The sequence below is a fragment of the Schistocerca gregaria genome, chromosome 11, assembly GCF_023897955.1.
Source record: "Schistocerca gregaria isolate iqSchGreg1 chromosome 11, iqSchGreg1.2, whole genome shotgun sequence".
NCBI lineage: Eukaryota > Metazoa > Arthropoda > Insecta > Orthoptera > Acrididae > Schistocerca > Schistocerca gregaria.
In genome coordinates, this window is record NC_064930.1 from 93,018,583 (window position 1) to 93,041,932 (window position 23,350).

General features: G+C 46.0%; 1 protein-coding gene across 1 annotated transcript in view; it reads right to left on the bottom strand.

Annotated features, from left to right (window-relative positions):
* LOC126294954 (uncharacterized) overlaps positions 1 to 22,772 on the bottom strand; it is a 607,599-nt gene extending 584,827 nt beyond the window's left edge. The window contains exon 1 of the mRNA XM_049987174.1: positions 22,645 to 22,772. The gene's annotated coding sequence lies outside the window, so the exon portion shown is untranslated. The remainder of the gene's footprint in view (positions 1 to 22,644) is intronic.
* Positions 22,773 to 23,350: the final 578 nt, after the last annotated feature.

Here is a 23,350-nt window from a genome sequence, read left to right on the forward strand (position 1 = left end):
CAAAGGAAATACAGCAACAATTACGGGTTCAATGCAGCATTATTGAGTAATAATACGGCAAGAGAGCATTGGGGTCGCATTTGACACCAATGGTATTCAGCGGTTCTTTCTTGATTTTCTGAAATACTAAATATTTTCAAAATGTTATAGTAATATATTATGAACCCATTACATAATTTAGGAAAAGTCTGAATTTTTCATAATTTTTAGGGATAGGAAATAAGGTATATTTTACAGATAATTATGGCCTGGGGTCATTACAGACCCCACGGTATTAGAAGGGTTAAGAAAGACCGTAAGACAGATCCACACAATTATAGACCTATATGGTTGACGTCAATCTGTTGAACTGTAGAACACGTTTTATGCTCAAGAATTATGACCTTTTGTGGAAAATAAATATCTCCTCTATGAAAATCGACATGGATTTCCTGCGAAACTCAGCTCGCTCTGTTCCTCCATGAGATCCACAGCGCAGTGGACAACGGCGCTCAGGTTGATACCGTGTTCCTTGATTTCAGTAAGACATTTTACACCGTCCCGCATTGCCGTTTAACGAAAAAAATACGAGCTTACGGAGTATAGGAGCAGACTTGCGATTGGGTTCTAGACTTTCGTGCAGATAGAACTCAAAACGTCGCTCTTAACGGAACGAAAGCGACAGATGTAATGGTAATATCCAGAGTAGCACAGGAAAGTGTGATAGGACCGTTGCTGTTTACAGTGTGTATAAATGCTCTAGTAGAAGGCGTCGGCTGCTCTTTGAGGCTATTCACTGATGATGCAGTTGTCTGTACCAAAGTAGCAACGCCACAAGGTAGTAAGAAATTGCAGAACGACCTGTGGAGAACTGATGAATGGTGCAGTCTCTGACAGTTGATCCTGAAGATAAATAAGTGTAACATATTGCGCTTATATAGGAAAAGCCACTACTGTACAGCTAATCAATTGATGACAAACAGCTGGAGACAGCGTCTGCCTTAAAATATCTAGGCGTAACTATCGAGAGCGACTTTAAGTGGAATGACCATATAAAACACATAGTGGGAAGAGCAGACATGATATTCAGATTTGTCGGTAGAGTCTTCAGGAATTGTAACTCATACTCGATAGAAGTGGCTTATAAGATGCTTGTTCGCCCGACTCTTGAGTATTGTTCTTCTACCTGGGATCCCTATCAGATAGTAGTGATAGAGAAGATAGAGAAGATCCAACGAAGAGCGGCGCGTTTCGTCACGTTTAGCTGACGAGAGAGCGCTACGGAGATGCGAAACAAACCCCACTGGCAGACGTTACAAGAGAGGCATTTTGCATCACGGAGAGATTCACTATTGAATTTTCGGGACAGCACTTTTCACGAGGAGTCGGATAACGTATTGTTTCACCTCACATACATCTCGCGTATTGAGTACGAGGAGAAAATACGAGGAATTAGAGCGAATACAGAGGCTTAGCTGCAATCATTCTTGCCACCCACTATTCTCGAGTGGAAAAGGTTTGGAGCGACGAGATAGTGGTACCGAATGTACCCTCCACCACACACCATTAGGTGGCTTGCGGAGTATGATGTAGATGAAATGTCACAGCACAACTAAAGATTTCACTGGTTCTGAATGTTCCAGACTACTTTATAATAGTATGACTCTGTAAATGTGCCACTACTCTAAATTTTTGTGGGTGCAGAGCGGTGTACTAAGTGTGCTGCAACTACGTGCGGGACTTGGAATATTACGATTCTTAAGCACCTGTTCGAACCTCGCGGTTGTGAGCATCAAAGCAGCAATGAACTCAGATTATTTTGCTGACCATTATGTTCGCTCTGGCGCTAGATAACGAGTAATGGAGAGTGTTTCGCAGCGTCTTCAGCGAAGGAACACTGTGTCTGGACTTTAAACGCTTGCACATGGCTTTCCGTAGTTGATGCTTCGGGAAACCAACACGGAATTTAAGCTCCGCTACTGAAGTTTGTCAGTACTTATAATTATTTGTTAACATCTCCCACCACCCAGAGACATGTGAGGCCACCGTTCGGTGATACCCGGGTAACTTCATTAAACTTTTGTAAGATGTGATGTCATTCTATTGTGTAAAGTCAACATCATTAACCCTAAGCTACTTATTTGTTAAATCCGTTATTTTACAGCTGGCTAACCTGGCTATTAATTATTAGACCGGTGGGTCACGTCATAAGTCTAAAACAGAGCATTAACCCTTTCAGACGATGTGGCTCCGTTTGGAGGGGCCTGGTATTCTTTCATTTCTATTCATATTCACAGTTGCGACACCCGTAGCCAACCTTTAGCTCTCAAGTACACTTCTATTCGATCATTAGTACGTGGTCTACCCATCTAATCTTCAGCATTCTTCTTTAGCACCACATTTCGAAAGCTTATATTCTCTTTTTGTCTAAACTATTTATTGTCCACGTTTCACTTCCATACATGGCTACACTCCATACAAATACTTTCAGAAATGATTTCCTGACACTTAAATCTATACTCGATGTTAACAAATTTCTCTTCTTTAGAAACGCTTTCCCTGCCATTGCCAGTCTACATTTTATATGCTCTGTGCTTCGACCATCATCAATTATTTTGCTCCCAAAATAGCAAAACTCATTTCCTAATCTAATCCCCTCAGCATTACCCGACTTAATTCGACTACATTCCATCATCCTCGTTAGGCTTTTGTTGATGTTCATCTTATATCCTCCTTTCAAGACACTGTCCATTCTGTTCAGCTGCTCTTCCAGGTCCGTTGCAGCCTGTGACAGAATTACAATGTCATCAGCAAACCACAAAGTTTTTATTTCTTCTCCGTGGTTTCAATTCCTACTCCGAATTTTTCTTTTGTTTCCTTTACTACTTGTTCAATGTACATGGTGAATAACATCGGGGACAGGCTACAACCGTGTCTCACTCCCTTCCCAACCACTGCTTCCCTTTCATGCCCCTCGACTCTTATAACTGCCATCTCGTTTCTGTACAAACTGTAAACAGCCTTTCGCTCCCTGAATTTTACCCCTGCCACCTTCAGAATTTGAAAGAGAGTATTCCAGTCAACATTGTCAAAAGCTTTCTCTAAGCCTACAAATGCTAGAAACGTAGGTTTGTCTTTCCTTAATCTAGCTTCTAAGATAATTCGTGGGGTAAGTATTGCCTCTCGTGTTCCAACATTTCTACGGAATCCAAGCTGATCTTCCCCGAGGTCGGCTTCTACCAGTTTTTTCCATTCGTCTGTAAAGAATTCGCGTTAGTATTTTGCAGCTGACACTTATTAAACTGATAGTTCGGTAATTTTCATATCTGTCAACACCTGTTTTCTTTGGGATTGGAATTATTATGTTGTTCTTGAAGTCTGAGGGTATTTCGCCTGTCTCATACATCTTGCTCACAACATGGTAGAGTTTTGTCAGGGCTGGCTCTCCCAAATCTGTCAGTAGTTCTAATGCAATGTTGTCAACTCCCGGGGCCTTGTTTCGACTTAGAGCTTTCAGTGCTCTGTCAAACTCTTCACGCAGTATCGTATCTCCCATTTCATCTTCATCTACTTCCTTCGATAATTCGATAATCATACAAATTGCCAACAGATATCCATATTATCGTGTTATGCAAGGAAGATGACATTTTGGTCTTCGGAAAACCACGTCAAGGGTGGCATCAGGGCACCTACCAAACAAGGTAGTGTTTGCCGGGTAGCCCCCCCCACCACAGCCGCTGTGTACACAGTCAGAGCCGGTGCAGAATGGCACAGAGAAGGCGCCTACCAGACTCTCTGCGGTGGAGGGAAGTAGGAATAATGGAAGCAGGGCAGTCGCAAACTGATTTGGCCCGATGGGTTCAAGCCAATCGTTCTGTTGTTTCCCGGATGTGGCGACAGGTAATATGGTCCGAAACTGTATCCTGAAGGCCACGCAGGCCACATGTGATATCAAAAAGAGAGGACCGTTATTTGGCTGTAAGGGAACGGCGGTGTCACCTTATTACTGCACGGCAACTGGAGTCTGCCCTCGCAGCATCCACTGGACGTGTTGTATCGAGGAAAACGGTGTACAGGGGACTTTGGCAGAGTAGCCTTTACTGTCTGAGACCTGCTGTATGTGTACCTCCGGCGTGCCTTCACAGGAGGGAACGTCTAGAGTGGAGCCGTCAAAATGCCACCTGGATGGTCGAACAGTGGGCCAATGTCCTTTTCTCAGATGTGTCCCGATTTAGTGTGGAGAGAGATTCAAGACGGATTCGCATCTGGAGGGAACGTGGAACACGATTTTGGGACCCAAACAATGTGTAAAAATATCGACATCAGAGAAGATTCCTAATGGTGTGGGCCAGGATTACTTTGACCACTGGATCAGCTCCACGTGAAATTGTACGAATCAGTCAACAAGTTTTAACTGTGGGGACATCTTGGGACCTGACGGAAAGATAGGATCCCTAATGGTGTGGGACACTCTTCATGAAATTCTACAGGTGAATCAGCAAGTCTGAACTGCTGCCAGGTATCGTGAGGTTGTTGCGAGGTGCTGTTGGCCTACACTTCGTACTGAAGGGCTATAATGCTCTATCTCATAGAGCACAGGTGGTTGATGTTTGTTAGGAAATGCATTGCTTGCAACATACTGTGGACAGACGAAACCCAATTACAAGGACATCATCGATATGTCCTTCCGGACACAAAGCTTTCTGCCTCGCCTGCGCCCCTCAACACCGACATTGCACTGTTGCTGACTGGAAACATGTTGCTCGTTTCAAATTATATCTAGTGGATGGACGTGAACGAGTACGGAGGCAACCCCATGAATCCATGGACCCCGCATGTCAGCAGGGGACTCTTGAAAGATGGTAGAGGTTCTGTAATGGTGTGGGGCGTGTGTAGTTGGAGTGATATGGGATTCCTGATACGTCTAGATACGATTTTGACAGGTGACTCGTACTTAAGCATCCTGTCCGATCACGTGCATACGTTCATGTCTACTGTGCATTCCGACGGAACGGGCAATTCCAGCAGGACAGTGCGACACCCCACACGACCAGAATTGTAGCAGAAACACTCTTCTGAGTCTAAATACTTCCTCAGGCCAACAAACTCCGCAGACATTAACATTATTAAGCATATCTGGCAAGCCTTCCAACGTACTGTTTTCCTAAGGGAGCTCCACCCCTTTTACGGATTTATGTACTTGTGTCAGTTCCCTCCATAACCACTTCAGACGTTAGTCCAGTCCGTGCCATGTCGTGTTGCGACACTTCTGCGTGCTTGCCGGGGCCCTACACGATATTAGGAAGCTCTACCAGTTTCTTTGCCTCTGCAGTTTAAATTACCAAGCGTATAATATAGGAACGAGGAGTGTCATTTTTACGCAAGATGGCGCTTCTCCGCGCACTGTGCAGTCAGTGAATCGGCATCTGCAGACGAATTTCTGAAATGCTAGAATTATCAGTCGTCACTTTCCATGCACGCAGGCCGTCCAGACCACCAGCTTCTAGGCCGTCTGACTTCTGGCTGTGGGGTTATCTGGAAGATGTTGTGCTCAGTGCTCCAATCACGAATGTAGCTGAAATGAGGCAGCCATTGCGCAATGCTTTCCGAACGCGACCGCCGAGACACTGCGAGCTGTTGTGTAACGTGTTGCTTCTCGAATCCTGCTTGTGGTAGAAGGGGCGGTCGACACCGAACTGAACACGTCTTGCGCCAGTCTCACGACACTTAGAAACCGATGCCATTTGGCTTTATGAGCGGTTGTCAGCTTCGGGAGAATTACAAATGCGTTTTTTTCCGATCCGATGCGGTTCGACCTCGCCGTGGGGGATGACGCCGCCCAACTAACAGTGAAACAGCTGTTGTCTGTCACGCACATTTAACGGCACAGATGGTGCAGTATGCAACTTTTTAAGTGTGCCGTCTTACTGGGTTACTGCCGATTCATAATGTCCAACAGGCACAATATTTCCGCGATCAGACATGTCGCCATCGTCAGGTGCGCTGACGAACTCAGCTCCTGAGGGCGGGCGGCCGTTTTAAATCCCCTCCCCCGACGGGCCGCTCTCTTCGCCGTCCGCGCCGCGCGTCGGCGGTCGCGAAATATTGTGCCCGTTGGACACTATGAACCGGCAGTATACCCGTGGACTGCTCGAGCAACAAATACGCCGGGAGAAACTGAAGAATCGCTGAAGTTGTCACCGACTCCGTTTACGTCAAGGGGGTACGACGTCAAACGGGTCGACTGAGAGCAAGAGACGCCACGCAGGGCAGTTTATTTTCCACTTTCTATACTTTTAGAAACAAATTCATAAAACTTTGTCACCATGACCAGGAAGGATCCAGGATTCACACTCATAGCAGTGGAGGTTCAAAAAATTAACAAAATAAGTTATTTTTTACATGTGCAATTTAATCATTTTTTTTCACTTACTATTGGCTGCATTTGTTGCTATAGGTACACTTTTCGTAATAAGTAAGAGAGACTCTTCGATGAATTTTGCACATGATACAAACTATATTTACAGGTGTATGAAACTCTAGATTTTCCCAAACCTATTAAAAGCTGTGGTAAACACTGAGACAATTAACTATAAAGTTTGAGTTATTTCTAAAGATGAAGTTTAAAATGAACAGCTCATTCATTTTTCCATAAATTAAATAAATTGTAGAGTATGGTTTGTACGCTGTGCAATCTTCATCTGAGAATCTCTCTCACCGAGCGAGGTGGCGCAGTGGTAGCACACTGGACTCGCATTCGGGAGGACGACGGTTCAGTCCCGCGTCCGGCCATCCTGATTTAGGTTTTCCGTGATTTCCCTAAATCGCTCCAGGCAAACGCTCGGATGGTTCCTTTCAAAGGGCACGGCCGACTTCCTTCCCCATCCTTCCCTAATCCGATGAGACCGATGACCTTGCTGTTTCGTCTCTTCCCACAAACAACCAACCAACCTAAGAATCTCTCTTACTTATGATGAAAAATGTACCGATAGCAACAAATGCGGCCAATAGTAAGTGAAAAAAATGAAGAAATTGCACATGTAAAAAATAATTTGTTCTGTTATGTTTTCTAACTTCCACTGCTATGAGAGTGAATCGTTCCTGGTCATGCCGACGAAGTTTTATGAATTTATTTCTAAAATATAGACACTGAAAACTAAAATGTAATGTGGTGCCTCTCCTGCTCCAGATCGGCCTGTTTGACGTCCGATCCCTCTTCAGACACATACAGTGCCGTTTATTGGCACAGTTTTCGTTACCATTTTTGTTGTTGTTGTTGTTGTTCCATGACGTTTCCCCCTGCATCAGTAATATACTGTTCAGATTAGACATCATTCTGAGCGATGGCTCTCTTTGTACAGTATTTTGAAACTGGAACTTTAAGTATCGGCGCCCTGTGCATATACACTGAAGCGCCAAAGAATCTGGTATAGGCGTTCGCATTTAAAAACACAGATATGTAAACAGGCAGAATACTTCGGTGCGGTCGGCAACACAAGAGTCTGGCGCAGGTGTTACATCGCTTACTGCTGCTACAATGGCAGTCTGTCAAGATTTAAGTGAGTTTGAACACGGTGTTGTAGGCGACGCACGAGAGACGGGACACAGCATCTGCGAGGTATCGATGAAGTGCGGATTTTCCCATACGACCATTTTACGAGAGTGCCGTGGATATCAGGAATCCGGTAAAACATCAAATCTCCGACATCACTGCGGCCGGAAAAAGGTCCTGCAAGAACAGGAGCAGCGATGACTGAAGCGAATTGTTCAACGTGGCACAAGTGCAAGCGTTCCGCAAATTGCTGCAGATTTGAATGCTTGCCCATCAACGAGTGCCACGGTGGGAAACCGATACGGGATTTCGAAACTGAAGCCCCGCTCGTTTACTCTTGATGACTGCACAACACAAAGCTTTACGCCACACCGACATTTGACGTATGATACCTGGAAGCACATTGCCTGGTCGCAAGAGTCATCATCATCATCATCATCATCATCATTTAAGACTGACTATGCCTTTCAGTGTTCAGTCTGGAGCATAGCCCCCTTATAACATTCCTCCGCGATCCCCTATTCAGTGCTAACATTGGTGCCTCTTCTGTTGTTAAACCTATTACTTCAAAATTATTCTTAACCGAATCCAGCTACCTTCTCCTTGGTCTGCCCCGACTCCTCCTACCCTCTACTGCTGAAGCCATGAGTCTCTTGGATAACCTTGCTTCTCCCATGCGTGTAACATGACCCCACCATCTAAGCCTGTTCGCCCTGACTGCTACATCTATAGAGTTTATCCCAGTTTTTCTTTGATTTCCTAGTTGTGGACACCCTCCTGCCATTGTTCCCACCTACTAGTACCTGCAATCATCCTAGCTACTTTCATATCCGTAACCTCAATCTTGTTGATAAGGTAACCTGAATCCACCCAGCTTTCCCTCCCATACAGCAAAGTTCGTCGAAAGAGTGAACGGTGCACAGATAACTTAGTCTTGCAGAAGAGAGTATATCGTAGCTGAGCGCTCACTGCATTAGCTTTGCTACACCTCGCTTCCAGTTCTTTCACTATGTTGCCATCCTGTGAGAATATGCATCCTAAGTACTTGAAACTGTCCACCTGTTCTGACTTTGTTCCTCCTATTTGGCACTCAATCCGTTTATATTTCTTTCCCACTGACATTACTTTCGTTTTGGAGATGCTAATCTTCATACCATAGTCCTTACATTTCTGATACAGCTCTGAAATATTACTTTGCAAACTTTCAATCGAATCTGCCATCACAACTAAGTCATCCGCATATGCAAGACTGCTTATTTTGTGTTCACACATCTTAATCTCACCCAGCCAGTCTATTGTTTTCAACATATGATCCATAAATAATATGAACAACAGTGGAGACAGGTTGCAGCCTTGTCTTACCCTTGAAACTGAACCACGAACTCAATTTACCGTCAACTCTAGCTGCTGCCTGACTATCCATGTAAAAACATTTAAATGCTTGCAAAAGTTTGCCTCCTATTCCATAATCTCATAGGAACCCGGTCATATGCCTTTTCTAGATCTATAAAACATAGATACAATTCCCTGTTCCACTCATAACACTTCTCCTGACAACCTCTAAGAGGCCTAAACCCACACTGATTTTCATTCAAATTGTATCGAGCAAAGTTTGTGGAGGCTTTGTAATGGTAGGTGGCGTGTGCCGTTGGAGCCATATGGGACCACTGATACGTGTAGGTACGACTCTGACATGTTGCACGTACGTAAGCATCCTGTACGACCACCTGCCTTGATGTCCATTCTGCATTCCGACGTACTTGGGCTGTGGCACTTCTGCGTGATCCACAGGGTCCTGCACGATATAAGGCAGGCGTACCAGCTTCCTTGCCCCTTCGGTGTATTTCCTTTGCACAGCTACTAGAGTTCTACTTCTAGCAAACGTACTACCTTTGAACTGATTCGGAAGCCTGGCCCAAATCGAATGGACAGTCACAACGGCTGTGATAAGCAACATCAACAAGTGTCAGCGTCCGAACCATTCAATGAAGCATCAGCGACATTGGCTTTCGGAGCCGAAGGCCCACTCGTATACCCTTGATGACTGCACAACACAAAGCTTTATGCCTCGCCAGTGCAGGTCAGCTCCGACATTGGACTGTTGATGCCTGGAACATGTTGCCTGATCGGACAAGTCTCGTTTCAAATTTAATGGAGCGAATGGGCGTTTACACGTACGGAGCCAACCCGGAGCCAACCTCATGAATCCGTAGACCCTGTTCAAACTAGTAGAGGCTATGTACTGGTGTGTGTGTGGGGGGGGGGGGGCAGTTGGAGTGATATGGGACCCCTGATACATTCTAGATACGACTCTGACTGGTGACACATACGTTTGCTCGAGCATCATGTCGTTTTTGGAAACCCAGAATCTACTCTGTAGGAATCAACATCGATTCCGGAAACAGCGATCGCGTGAGACCCAACTCGCTTTATTTGTTCGTGAGACCCAGAAAATATTAGATACAGGCTCCCAGGTAGATGCTATTTTCCTTGATTTCCGGAAGGCGTTCGATACAGTTCCGCACTGTCGCCTGATAAACAAAGTAAGAGCCTACGGAATATCAGACCAGCAGTGTGGCTGGATTGAAGAGTTTTTAGCAAACAGAACACAGCCTGTTGTTCTCAATGGAGAGACGTCTACAGACGCTAAAGTAACCTCTGGCGTGCCACAGGGGAGTGTTATGGGACCATTGCTTTTCACAATATATATGAATGACCTAGTAGATAGCGTTGGAAGTTACATGCGGCATTTCGCGGATGATGCTGTAGTATACAGAGAAGTTGCAGCATTAGAAAATTGTAGTGAAATGCAGCAAGATCTGCAGCGGATAGGCACTTGGTGCAAGGAGTGGCAACTGACCCTTAACATAGACAAATATAATGTATCGCGAATACATAGAAAGAAGGACCCATTATTGTTTGATTATATCATAGCGGAACAAACACTGCTAGCAGATAGTTCTTTAAAATATCTGGGAGTATGCTTGCTGAACGATTTGAAGTGGAATGATCATATAAAATTAATTGTTGGTATGGCGGGTACCAGGTTGAGATTCATTGGGAGAGTCCTTAGAAAATGTAGTCCATCGACAAAGGAGGAGGCTTACAAAACACTCGTTCGACCTATACTTGAGTATTGCTCATCAGTGTGGGACCCGTACCAGATCGGGTTGACGGAGGAGATAGATAAGATCCAAAGAAGAGCGGCGCGTTTCTTCACAGGGTTATCTGGTAACCGTGATAGCGTTTCGGAGATGTTTAGTAAACTCGAGTGGCAGACTCTGCAAGAGAGGCGCTCTGCATCGCGGTGTAGCTTGCTCGCCAGGTTTCGAGAGGGTGCGTTTCTGGATGAGGTATCGAATATACTGCTTCCCCCTACATATACCTCCCGAGGAGACCACGAATCTAAAATCAGAGAGATTCGAGCGCGCACGGAGGCTTTCAGACAGTCGTTCTTCCCGCGAACCATACGCGACTGGAACAGAAAAGGGAGGTAATGACTGTCTCGTAAAGTACCCTCCGCCACACACCGTTGGGTGGCTTGCGAAGTATAAATGTAGATGTAGATGTAGATGTTAGCGACCTGTCAGATCGTCTGCATCCGTTCATGTCTACTGTGCATTCCGAGTGGCTTGGGCAATTCCAGCAGGACAACGCGACGCCCCCCAGAACCAGAATTGCTACAGAATGTCTCCAGGAACACTCGTCTGAGTTTAAACACTTCCGCTCGCCACCACATTTGCCAGACATGAACATTATTGATCTGGGATGGCTTGCAAGGTGCTGTTTAGAAGAGATCTCCACCCGCTCGTATTGTTACGGATCTATGGACAGTCCTTCAGGATTCAAGGCGTCGGCGCCCTCCGGTTCTACTTCAGACATTAGTCTAGTCCATGCCACGTCGTGTTGTGGCTTTTCGTTGTGCTCACGGGAGCGCTACACGAGATTAGACAGTTACACCGGTTTCTCTGGCTCTTCAGTTTAAATAACGGTGAGGACCCATATTCCCAGAGGCGTACCCGACGATGCGGGAGACCCGCACCGCTGACTAGGCAGTGCTTTAGCGGAGGTGGTTTGCCATTACCTTCCTCCGACTGTAGTGGTGATGAATGATGACGATTAAAATCAGTTTAAACGAGCAAGTGTATTACGCAGGAAACTACATGAGGCTTTTTGTGGGTGATGCTGTTGTTTACAGAGAAGTGGTGGCGACAGAAAATTGAAGCCAAATGGATAAAGGTCTCCGTAGCAACAACGCTTGGTGCAAGGACTGGCGTTTGAAACTCAACACAAACAAATGTAACGTGTTGCACATGGTAAGATCTTTTACTGTAGGATTACACAACTGCAGAACAATCACAGGAAGCATTCCCATTTGTAAAATATTTAGTACGGAGCGATTTAAAGTGGAGCGACATCGTGACGCTAACCGCAGGTGAGAAATATGCCAGAGAGAGATTCACTGGATAAATCCTCAGGAGATGTAGTCCACCCACAGAGGAGTTGCTTACGAAACACTCGTCGTACCAACTCGTGAATACTGTTTGAAAGTCTGGGATCCGTAGCAGACAGCACTGATAGAGTAAACACCGAAGAGCAAAATATGGCTAACGTGTATCGTTACAGTTTCATTTGATAAGTCTGGAAATGTGATGGAGTTGTCCGGACAACTCCCGTCGCAGAGCCGGCCCGAGTGGCCGAGCGGTTCGAGGCGCTTCAGCCTGGACCCCGCGCGACGGCTACGGCCGCAGGTTCGAATCCTGCCTCGGGCATGGATGTGTGTGATGTCCTTAGGTTAGTTAGGTTTAAGTAGTTCTACGTTCTAGAAGACTTATGACCTCAGATGTTAAGTCTCATGGCGCTCAGAGCCATTTGACCCAACCCGTCGCAGACGCTGCACGAGAGGCGTTCGCCGTCACCATGTGGTTTATTGACACAAATACAGAGGCTGTACTTTCCTAGAAGAGGCGGCAGTGACCGAACTGTCCTACCCGCTGTGCAAGGTGTATGACACAGAAAGCAGGTGCTGACAGCTGTGAGTACAACCGACCTGTCAGTTTAATAAGACATGGTTACTCAATAATGGCAAGAATTATTGACAGAAGAATGGTGAAACCCGAATGATCATCTGCATAAATGTAGGACGACTCGAAGAAAGCCACTACGGCCCATTAAAGTTGCTGTACCACAAAGATGACGTGAGACAGATGCGAAATTTAACCGACAGAAAGAAGATGCTGTGAAATGCAAATGGTTTGCTTTTCAGAGTGTTCACACAAGGTTGGTTCAGGTGGCGACGCCTACTACGTGCTGACATGAGGAAAGTTTCCAACAGATTTCTCATACACAAACAGCAGTTGCCTGGTGAAACGTTGTTGTGATGCCTCGTGTAAGGAGGAGATATGCGTACCATCACGTTTCCGTTCGGATTGCAGCCTATCGCGATTGCGGTTTATCGTATCGCGACATTGCTGCTCGCGTTGGTCGAGATCCGATGACTGGTAGCAAAATATTGACTCGGTGGGTTCAGGAGGGTAATAGGGAACGCCGTGCTGGATCCCAACGGCCTCGTATCACGAGCAGTCGAGATGACAGGCATCTCTATTCACATGGCTGTAACGGATCGTCCCTGGGTCAACAGCCGGGGACGTTTTCAAGACAACAACCATCTGCACGAACAGTTCGACGACGTTTGCAGCAGCACGGACTATCAGCTCGGAGACCATGGCTGCGTAAACCCTTGACGCTGCATCACAGACAGGAGCGCATGCGATGGTGTACTCGACGACGAACCTGGGTGCACGAATGGCAAAACGTTATTTTTTCGGATGAAACCAGGTTCTGTTTACAGCATCATGATTGTCGCATCCGTGTTTGGCGAGATCGCGGTGAACGCAAATTGCAAGCGTGTATTCGTCATAGCCACACTGGCGTATCACCTTGCTCGATGGTATGGGGTATCATTGCTTACATGTCTCGGTCACCTCATGTTCGCATTGACGGCAATTTGAATAGTGGACGTTACATTCAGATGTGTTACGACCCGTGGCTCTACCCTTCATTCGATCCATGAGAAACGGTACATTTCAGCAGGGTAAAGCACGACCGCATGTTGCAAGTCTGTACGGGCCTTTCTGGATACAGAAAATGTTCGACTGCTGCCCTGACCAGCACATTCTCCAAATTTCTCACCAACTGAAAACGTCTGGTCAATGGTGGCCGAGCAACTGGCTCGTCACAATACGCCAGTCACTACTCTTGATGAACTGTGGTATCGTGTTGAAACTGCATGGGCAGCTGTACCTGTACACGCCATTCGAGCTCTGTTTGACTCAATGCCCAGGCGTATCAAGGCCGTTATTACGGGCAGAGGTGGTTGTTCTGGGTACTGATTTCTCAGGATCTATGCACCCGATCTGCGTGAAAATTTAATCACATGTCAGTTCTAGTATAATATATTTGCCCAATGAATACCTGTTTATCATCTCCATTTCCTCTTGGTGTAGCAATTTTAATGGCCAGTAGTGTACTTCCCTGCACATCATTTTACAAAATAGACGAAATAGTTCTGCAGTATTTGTAAATTTAGAGGTATTCAGAATGTTGATGGAAAATGGGCTTTGTAATTCTTAAGGTAACAAAGATAAAATACTTGGAGCGAAAGGTTAGTTAGAAATTTACAGAAACGATACTGCAGCTATAAGTGTCGAAGTACAGAATATGGAGTCAGTTGAGAACAGGGTGGGATAGGATTGCAGTCTACCGCCAGTGTTACTCAGACTGTACATTGAGCAAAGACGAAAGGAAAGGAAAGCGATATTTGGAAAGAGAATTAGGATTGAAACATGACACAGGGCTCCCTCCAGTATGGCACATCCCCTTCTGTGCTACTGTAAGAGGTATGTATTTACGGTCATATCTATGTTATCCATAAGCTTCGAGGACCTTACAGTATTCAGCATTCTGAACGCATTACTGTTACGGCCGTCTTCCTTTTATACTAACAGAATGAGATGGTAGAGAGAAAGAGGGGGGATGGAGAGGGGCAGGGAGATAGAGGGAGGAAGAGACACAGAAAGAGAGAGTGGGTGAGGGTAGGGAGAGAGAGGGAGGGAGCGAGACCGACAGAGGGAGAGAGAGAGAGAGAGAGAAAGAGAGAGAGAGAGAGAGAGAGAGAGAGAGAGAGAGAGAGCAGGAGAAGGGGAGAGGGCGGGGAGGGGGGAGAGAGACAGACAGAGAGGTGGGAAGGGGGGAGAGAGAGGGAGAGAGACAGAGAGGCAGACAGAGAGGGAGTGAGTGAGAGAGATACACTGAGAGGGGGGAGGGTGGGGATGGAGAGGGAGGGAGGGAGACAGAGAGAGACAGACAGAGAGCGACAAAGGGCGGTGTGGAGGATACTGTGATTGAGACATGGTCTGTCATGGAACTTCTTTGTCACATTCTTTGTCCGAATCATTTTTCCTGCAGTGAATCTATGCAAGGGCCACCCAGGACCTGACAGCTGACGTTTTGTTCTGAACTCACAACAACGTTTCATATCAGCGCACACTCCGCTGCACAGTGAAAATCTCATTCCAGTTTGCGGCTTGTTGCTGTTCAACATTAACAATTTATAGTAGACGTTATTTTTTGAAAAAAAAAGTTCTTTCTTCTATATCTCAGCTGACACCAGCGCTAAAAATATGAGCCAAATAAAAATATACTTGCCACTCTATGCTCTAACATTTCTCGAAAACTGCATGTCGCTATGTGTAGGGGGGCTACGTCTTACGTGACTCAGCCTACATACTAACGTAGAACTTCACACAAAAGGACCGAGCGAGGTGGCGCAGTGGTTAGCACACTGGACTCGCATTCGGGAGGACGACGGTTCAATCCCGTCTCCGGCCATCCTCATTTAGGTTTTCCGTGATTTCCCTAAATCGTTTCAGGCAAATGCCGGGATGGTTCCTTTGAGAAGTGCACGGCCGATTTCCTTCCCCATCCTTCCCTCACCCGAGCTTGCGCTCCGTCTCTAATGACCTCGTTGTCGACGGGACGTTAAACACTAACCACCACCAACCACACAAAAGGAAATTTTACGTCTAAAAATTGCACCCTAAAAAAAAAAGAAAAAGAAAGCTTATTCATTATTCGAATGGAACATTTTTATCACGACTGTTATGGTTGATTGATATTTCGGTTTCATTTCTCGGTTATTGGTAGAAAGATAAGCAACACCTGTGACAAGAGAGAGCAAAGAAATACCGGTAATTTATAACTAGGATACCGGTATTTGCCGGCCATTGTGGCGAAGCGGTTCTAGGCGCTTTAGTCTGGAACCGCGCGACTGCTACGGTCGCAGGTTAGAATCCTACCTCGGGCATGGATGTGTGTGCTGCCGTTAGGTTATTTAGGTTTAAGTGCCATAGTGCTCAGAACCATTTTAACCGTACCGGCATCGGTTTTAACCAGTTTCTGCCACCGGAAGCTTGAATACCGTAAGGAGGTTCAAGAGGACGCGGTCTAGCTGCGGGCACAGAGGGATGATGCGGCTCGCATAGCGTAGAGTAGTGCACAGCTGCGGACTGACCCAACAACAACAACAACATGAACAACACGCAAGTGCTGAATTACTCTCCAGGCTTTGCGTCACACGTGCTTGGCTACACGCTCCGTCTACAGCGTCAAATAATCGTGCAGAGCTGTTGCGGTCCTTCAGTTTATCGACGTGCAGCCGTTCTATTTTGAGTCTTTTCTTGTCTCCTACTGATATTGAGCCACTTTTAGTGGCCGCTGTGTGCCGTGGCGCACAGCTGTAGCTGCTGCTACCAGTAGAGATGGGGGCTGCGGGCGCCTGGAGGGGCAGAGGTATGGAGGGCAGTCGCTAATAACTCTGCGGGTGGCGGGGGGAGTGTATGGAGAACACGAAGCGCAGTTCCGCACTGCGTAAGACTCGAATATTAGGAAAAGCCCTTTAGTCATTACGGAACAGACTAGTGACACCTATTTATAATGGACACTTACCAAAATAAATAAGCCTACGAGAAAGACTTGATTACCGTGCGATACCCGCCCGCTACCGCCTCGTCTTCTGCCGTATGACGACACTGATAATTTCCTCACAGTGCCAACAAACCCAACACACACGCAATAGATTTGTTTCAGCAGGTATTACACGAATCACTGACAGACATTCCTTAAAAAAAAATCATCAGATGACTGGAAGGTGGAAATCACGTTGCTTATGGCTTGACTTACAGTAGAACATTTAAATCTAGTCCCGACTTTACAGGATTTCTCTTAAGAAAACTACGTAATCAATGAAGAGTGATCTATGAAACTGAGGATAAGCACAATATGTTTCCAGCATGAGGAGAGCTTCTGTAAAGTTTGGAAGGTAGGAGACGAGATACTGGCAGAAGTAAAGCTCTGAGTACCGGACAGAAGAGCTTCTGTAAAGTTTGGAAGGTAGGAGACGGGATACTGGCAGAAGTAAAGCTGTGAGTACCGGGCGTGACTCGTGCTTGGGTAGCTCAGCTGGTACAGCACTTGCCCGCAGAAGGAAAAGGTCCCGAGTTCGAGTCTCGGCCCGGCACACAGCTTTAATCTGCCAGGAAGTTTCAGAGTATGTTTAATTACAAACGTGTTTCACTCGATCCTGTCTTTTCAAAATCCCTGAGAAAGTTGCTGTCCAGGGGTACTGAGCCCCAGAGGTTAGCTTTGGTAAAGACTTCTTCACAAAGGAAGCGTAAACGTAAAATCAGTCCATAGGCACCGCAGAGCCAACGGCACCGACCGGCCGCCGTGTCATCCTCAGCGCACAGGCGTCACTGGATGCAGATATGGAGGGGCTTGCGGTCAGCACACCGCTCTCCCGGCCGTATCTCAGTTTACGAGACCGGAGCAGTTTCTGCTCAATCAAGTAGCTCCTCAGTTTGCCTCACAAGGGCTGAGCGCACCCCGCTTGCAAACAGCGCTCGGCAGACCGGGTGGTCACCCATCCAAGTGCTAGCCCAGCCCGACAGCTCTTAACTTCCGTGATCCGAGGAAACCGATGTTGCAACTGCGGAAATTCCGGTGGCTCACGAAGTTTTAAGTATTTTCTCAGCTAAGCAGGTAAAATTATCCTATTGACATATTTGGTGACCTTGCGCAAATCCGTTTGCGCGCACCACAAAATCCTACATGTCAGTCTAATGAGTGATGCTGTCATTAACGGCATCCGTCTACCATAGATGGAATCTGGCCTTCGCAACACAAATCGTAGTGTGTCGCACGCATGAGACTCACCTCATAAAGGTGGGGAACACTTCATATGAGCTCCAACAAGGATCGGTAGCACCCTTGTTGTTAGACTTCGTGAATCGTCTTGCATTGACTTTAAAGTGCTGGTCAAAGAACTTCAGTGTTTGCAGGTGGCACGAGCACAGCACTCAGCCTTGCCAGACAGGCTCTAATCACAACTGAACAGCTCTACAGGCGGTTCACAGCTGACTGTTTTAAGTCTTGATACGTACTACGTGATTTCAAAAAAGGCTCAAAAATGGTTCAAATGGCTCTGAGCACTATGGGAACATCTGAGATCATCAGTCCCCTAGAATTTAGAACTACTTAAACCTAACTAAGCTAAGGACATCACAAACATCCATACCCGAAGCAGGATTCGAACCTGCGACCATAGCGGTGGCGTGGTTCCAGACTGTAGCGCCTAGAACCGCTTCGCCACTCCGGACGGCAAGCAAGAAAACTCGGGGTCGAATCCCGATCGCGGCACTAATGTTGATTCAGTTCTTCAGTTTCCATACGCACTAGCTAAGTGAAAGACAATTGTAAGTAGGCTGTTTAGTTTTTTTTTTTTAATTGGTAACGCCACGTAGCGCTCCGTATGAAAATCACTGGCTGTGCTGTGTGCAGTCTGTGGCCGGTTTGCATTGTTGTCTGCCATTGTAGTGTTGGGCAGCGGCAGCTGGATGTGAACAGCGCGTAGCGTTGCGCAGTTGGGGGTGAGCCGCCAGCAGTGGTGGATGAGGGGAGAGAGATGGCGGAGTTTTGAAATTTGTAAGACGGGATGCCACGAACTGCTATATACATTATGACTTTTGAACACTATTGAGGTCAATACATTGTTTGTTCTCTATCAAAATCTTTCATTCGCTAACTATGCCTATCAGTAGTTAGTGACTTCAGTAGTTTGAATCTTTTATTTAGCTGGCAGTAGTGGCGCTCGCTGTATTGCAGTAGTTCGAGTAACGAAGATTTTGGTGAGGTAAGTGATTTGTGAAACGTATAGGTTAATGTTAGTCAGGGCCATTATTTTGTAGGGATTATTGAAAGTCAGATTGCGTTGCGGTAAAAAATATTGTGTGTCAGCTTAAGCACAGTCTTGCTGAAGGAATAAATTAAAATTTGTGCCGCGGCCGTGTTTCGAACCTTGATCTTCTGCTTACTGGGCAGAAATGATGACCATAGTTCTACAGTACTGTGGTGGCACAGTGGTAAACATCTCTGTCTAGTAAGCAAGAAGACTCGGGATCGAATCCCGATCACGGCACTAATCTAGATTCATTTCTTCTGTTTCCAACTATCGTAGATCAAGATGAGACTTAAATGCCTCGGAGAAAATGTAATTATAAGATCTATACATATCAAGAAGTCCAGTTTTGCATGTGTTGCCCTCAGAAACATCTCAGAGTTTGTTGATGTAAAGACAAGAATGTTAGATTATTCTGAATGTTTCCATCCTCATTAAGTCCTGCGGAAGCGCATTAATAAGATAGATAATGTGGTTATTCAGCAAAGCGAACAATAAGACTATTGTAGATGAAAATGCAGAAGTTTTTCTAGGATCTTGGAATTCTTACACTCACCTACCAACACATTTACTCTTTAGTGGCTTTCGCCTCTGACACTAAAAATCGCTGTAAGCTGACTTATGAGTTACACGGTTAATAGGGAAGACTCAGAAATAGTGAACATCTGGACTGTGCCTCTGGCACTGGTTTCAGAACGGCGTTCTACACTTCAGCACGCCGCAGTCTAACGTGAAGCAGAAATTTGGTAATCCCTACCATGCCAAAGGAAGAGAAAAAAATATTCGTCATTAGCCTGATAGTATTTATTTCATTAGTTGTTGAAAATCTTCGTCCTTTCCTAGGTCTCTTAAGCTATGGGGAGAGGAAAACGTCGCAGGGGGCAAAACTCCTTGAATATGGTGGCCGAGGCACGATTTTCGTGTTGTGTCTGGCTAAAAAATGTCTCGCAAGCAACTATGAACGAGCAGATGCATTCTTGTGACGCAAAAACCATGAATTGTTTTTCCACAATTCCGAAAAGTTTTCTGCTTCTTGCCTCTCGCAAACAACACGTAACGTCAAGATAATACCCCTTATTGACCGTACGACCTTCAGGGAAAAATTAATGATGCACTTTCTGTCTTGACTCTCCATTGGTGTGATTGGGCTTTGGTTTCGACGTCATAACCATAAACCCATGTTTCGTCACCAGTTACGACCATTTTGAGCAAATCGGGATCGTCACTGACGTCATTCAAAAACACCTGAGCGACGCTCATGCGACAGTTCTTCTGATCAAAATTGAGAAGTTTTCGAACAAACTTCGCCAACACTCGTCTCGTGCCAAAACCATCTGAAAAAATTGCCCGACACGAGCCAACAGATACGCTAACATCCTGAGCCGCTTCTCTTTCGGTAATTCGACGATTTTCGAAAACGATGTTCTTCACAGTGTCGATCTGTTTTTGATGCCCTGGGGCGTCCAGAGCGAGGTTCGTCATTGGCACCTTTTCCGCCACGCTGGAAAAGCATGAACCGTTAGCAAACTTTTTTTTACTTACAGCAACACTTCCAGTGTTTCAGAGCACTTGATTCCATTTTTCACACAAAATTTGATGCAAATTCGTTGCTCCATTTTGTATATTAATCCAAAATCGCCGTGCACACTACAACACATCTGACTTTTCAGTCTCTCAAAAACCGCTGGATATATTTCGTAAACCACATCAAATACTGACGAATCGATTCCACAGACCGAACATGAGGAGAGGGGCTAGTATAATTGGTTAATACAAACCATAAAAAAATGCACGGAAGTATGTTTTTTAACACAAACCTACGTTTTTTTTAATGGAAGCCCGTTAGTTTTGTTAGCACACCTGAACATATAAACAAATACGTAATCAGTGCCGTTTGTTGCATTGTAAAATGTTAATTACATCCGGAGATATTGTAACCTAAAGTTGACGCTTGAGTACCACTCCTCTGCTGTTCGATCGTGTGTATCGGAGAGCACCGAATTACGTAGGGATCCAAAGGGAACGGTGATGGACCTTAGGTACGGAGGAGACTGGAACAGCACATTACGTCCACATGCGAACATCTTTTTATTGGTCATTTTCGCTGACGCACATGTACATTACCGTGGGCTGTGAGGTACACGTACACACGTGGTTTCCGTTTTCAATTACGGTGTGGAATAGAGTGTGTCCCGACATGTCAGGCCAATAGATGTTCAATGTGGTGGCCATCATTTGCTGCACACAATTGCAATCTCTGGCGTAATGAATGTCGTACACGCCGCAGTACATCTGGTGCAATGTCGCCGCAGGCTGCCACAATACGGTGTTTGATATCCTCTGGGGTTGTAAGCACATCACGGTACACATTCTCGTTTAAAGTACCCCACAGGAAGAAGTCCAGAGGTGTAAGATCAGGAGAACAGGCTGGCCAATTTATGCGTCCTCCACGTCCTATGAAACGCCCGTCGAACATCCTGTAAAGGGTCAGCCTAGTGTTAATTGCGGAATGTGCAGGTGCACCATCATGCTGATACCACATACGACGACGCGTTTCAGTGGGACATTTTCGAGAAACGTTGGCAGATCGTTCTGTAGAAACGCGATGTATGTTGCAGCTGTTTGGGCCCCTGCAATGAAGTGAGGACCAATGAGGTGGCCGCCAATGATTCCGCACCATACATTTACAGTCCACGGTCGCTGTCGCTCCACCTGTCTGAGCCAGAGAGGATTGTCCACGCACCAGTAATGCATGTTCCGTAGATTCACTGCCCCGTGGTTTGTGAAACCCGCTTCATCGGTAAACAGGCGGAAGTGCAACTCATTCTCTGTTAATGCCCATTGACAGAATTGCACTCGACGGTTAAAGTCATCACCATGTAATTGCTGATGTAGCGACACATGAAACGGGTGAAAGCGGTGACTATGCAGTATGACTACTTTGACTCAGTCCACCGGCTCTCGCAATGTCCCGTGTACTCACGTGTGGGTTCATGGCAACAGCAGCTAACACACCAGCTGCACCCGCTTCTCCTGTGACGGGCCTGTTAAGGACCCGTTTGCATGCTACGACCATAATTGTTGCATACAGTTGGCGGTAGGTGTTTTGCAATGTGCCGCACATTGGATGCTCTCTGTCCGGGTACCGTTCTGCATACACCCTGCAGGCTTCAGCTGCATTTCGTCGACACTCGCCATTGCTGAGTATCATCTCCGCCTTTTCAGAGTTCGAATACACCATGGTCACAGTTCCTACAACAAGCGTCAACTTTAGGTTACAATATCTCCGGATGTAATTAACATATTACAATGCGACAAACGGCACTGATTACGTATTTGTTTATATGTTCAGATGTGCTAGCAAAACAAACGGGGTTCCATTTAAAAAAAACGTAGGTTTGTGTTAAAAAAACATAGTTCCGTGCATTTTGTATGGTTTGCATTAACCAATTACACGAGCCCCTCTCCTCACGTTCGGTCTGTGGAATCGGTTCGTCAGTATTTGGTGTGGTTCACGAAATATATCCAGCGGTAACGTTAGATGACTCACCCTGTGTAGGTTCGGGACATGTGTACCAACATTACAAAAAACAAAAACAAAAAAAGGAATGTACGCTGCCGGCTCAGTTTGAAAAATCACCCTACTTCTTGAACAGCCACGTAGATCTGATGATGATCTATGTAGCAGATCGAAACTAATCATCCACAAATAAGAAGTAACCGCACGCGACCACAGCTGTGTTTGCTGAACAGATTACAAATTTACACCTGTGTTTCGTGCAACAATGTTCCCAAAAAGTTTGAACACGTAGAGACTTACGACATGGGTCCCGCTCCGCTGCTCGCTGCAAACACCGCACACAGTGGGCGCCGCCTGCTTGGTCTCTTACCCTCAGGCTATCAGCCGCTGAGCCGGCGACCTCTCACCCACTCTGTCCTCTCCTGCAGACCCCTCGCCCACCCCTCCCCCCTCACGCCGGCACACACACACACACACACACACACACACACACACACACACACACACACGCAAATAGTATCCTTGCGCAACACCCAAATCCACAGAGGCCAGACGGTACGTCATAACTAAGGCGATTGCCATACCGCTTATTCTCAGCTTGTCTCGTCAACCGACTACGGAGGGGAAAAACCTCCTGGTTTAAAGCGAGAGCGATATTCCAGTTGCGAATAACCGGTAATTTCGGTATTTCCTTAGTCTCGCTTATAACAGGAGCATTTTTTTTTAAATTTTTTACTAATAATCGTGCTTGCAAACTACTATCACGAATACTTTACAGAAGAATGGAAAAACTGCTAAAATTTTTTAACTTTGGGAAGATTAGTTTGGATTCCAGAGAAATGTAGGAACACTGGAGGCAATGCTGACTCTTCGACGTATCTTAGAAGCGAGGCTCAGGAAAGGAAAACATATGTTGTGGACTTACAGAAAGCTTTCGACAATGCTGACTGGAATACTCTCTTTCAAATTCTTAAGGTGGTAGGCGTAAAATACAGGGAGCGAAAGG